General features: G+C 33.5%; 1 long non-coding RNA gene across 1 annotated transcript; it reads left to right on the plus strand.

Moving 5' to 3' along the window:
• The first annotated feature begins 527 nt into the window (after window positions 1-527).
• LOC117241308 lies at window positions 528-1,329 on the plus strand. The gene is made up of 3 exons (XR_004494939.1): window positions 528-569; window positions 877-944; window positions 1,315-1,329. It is a non-coding gene; the product is annotated as an uncharacterized LOC117241308 (long non-coding RNA).
• The last annotated feature ends 385 nt before the right edge of the window (window positions 1,330-1,714 follow it).

Below are 1,714 nucleotides of genomic sequence, written 5' to 3' on the forward strand. Positions count from 1 at the left end.
AAGTTAGACAAATGTGTCTGTGATGTTGCCAGTAGGGCTACGAATTATTGTACGATATTTGTAAATATCGACGTAGAGAAAGAATTGTGCTGCGCAATTCGAAAGAAAGTGCTTCGTAGACTAGGAATGTTTTTGTTGATGTATACATTTCTTTGTCTAGATCGTTAACTGCGTAGCTGCTTGTGCCACCGGCTCTTGTGTCCCCCTTCCCCCCTCCCTCACACTTTGTAAGTTACTCGGCGAAACTAACGTACAAGGAGTCATTTAGTCGTCTTATTTCGTACCGATAACATGGATCGTGCTGCGTCAGGTTTGCAACATATTCTAACGTATTGGCGGCGTCGGTCTTTTATTACTCTAATAATTTAATCCAATTAAATAATCACACGCGAAAATAATAAAATTTTATCACATAATTTTGTACGCGACGTTAGAGTTCTTGTTCGCCGATTATAATTTTAACGCTCACGGTAATGTGATCCTATTTCATATTCTTTTGAATATTCTTTTTCGGTATTAGAGTCAGCGCATCTCTCAAGAGGACAAAGCTTCTGCAGGAGCTCAAGAATGTAAGTAGTTTTAAATATTGTATTTCAGTTTGTTCTCTTATACAATAAATTTATTATACAATAAAAATGATTGATAATTTAGAAAACTGTAAATGCCCTCTTTAATTGAAATAAAGTCTTAAAATCTTAACATTAAAGTACAATAAAACTGGCTGATACGCATCAAAAATCACTGAATATGTTGTTCTCAACCTTTTATATTAGAGTTCCAATTTACATATTTATTAGAGTTTAGTCTTTATTGTTGCTAAAGTTTCACGTTTGTTATTATGTGTTACCGATTTTAATATCTTATGTTTTGTTATAGACATATCACTACTTCAACTTCGTCATCTTCTTCAGGAGTGTTCTAACAGTGGCACAAAAGCCAAGTATGTAAGTATTTTTACATACCTACTTTCAGTTATGTCTATTCTGTATATTTTTCTTTGATCACTATCAATGCAGAAATACAATTTGACTGAAAATTTAGGAGGATAGCATTTTCTGAGGTTATTTTTTCGTTAAAATAAAATAAGAGTTAAAGTCTTAATACCGAATTATAAAACAAATGACTAACATACGACAGATTATTTTAGATTTTACACATTCATATTAGAGTCTCAGTTTTTATACTTATCAAATTTTATTAGAATTTCAATCTTTATTATTGCTAAAGTTACTAAAGTTAATAAACCTTCATTTTTCATTATCTCCAACTTTTCAAATAGTCAGCGATCACTCATCCTGTTTTGTTTCGTAACAGATTTTTCGCAGTCTGTATTTCTATTATTAGCCTTTCAACGGTTCCTGTCTGATGTTAGTCTCCCGGATGAAATTCGCTGGGATAGCGCAGCATCCACGGTAACGTTCTCTGTTTGTCTGCTTCGAACGGTGAGTCGCATGCATGTCTGTTCTTCTGGTCACTCAATTATGCCGTAGGATAAAAGACCCGAATCGGCACGGGTGACTGGTTGTATTACGTAGAATTCTTTGCGAGCATAGTGAACGCGGGTATCTTTTATACCCGTGAGTAGTAACGCTCTTTTTTTCAAATTTATTAGTTTAAGATGGGTCTTCTTGCACAGCGCGATGATAATAATTAGTTTTTTAATAATTAAGTTAAACATATACACTTGAGAATATATTCGCGTTATTTATAAATA

The sequence above is a fragment of the Bombus vosnesenskii genome, unplaced genomic scaffold, assembly GCF_011952255.1.
Source record: "Bombus vosnesenskii isolate JDL3184/JDL3185 unplaced genomic scaffold, Bvos_JDL3184-5_v1.1 scf7180000015647, whole genome shotgun sequence".
NCBI classification, from domain to species: Eukaryota; Metazoa; Arthropoda; class Insecta; order Hymenoptera; family Apidae; genus Bombus; species Bombus vosnesenskii.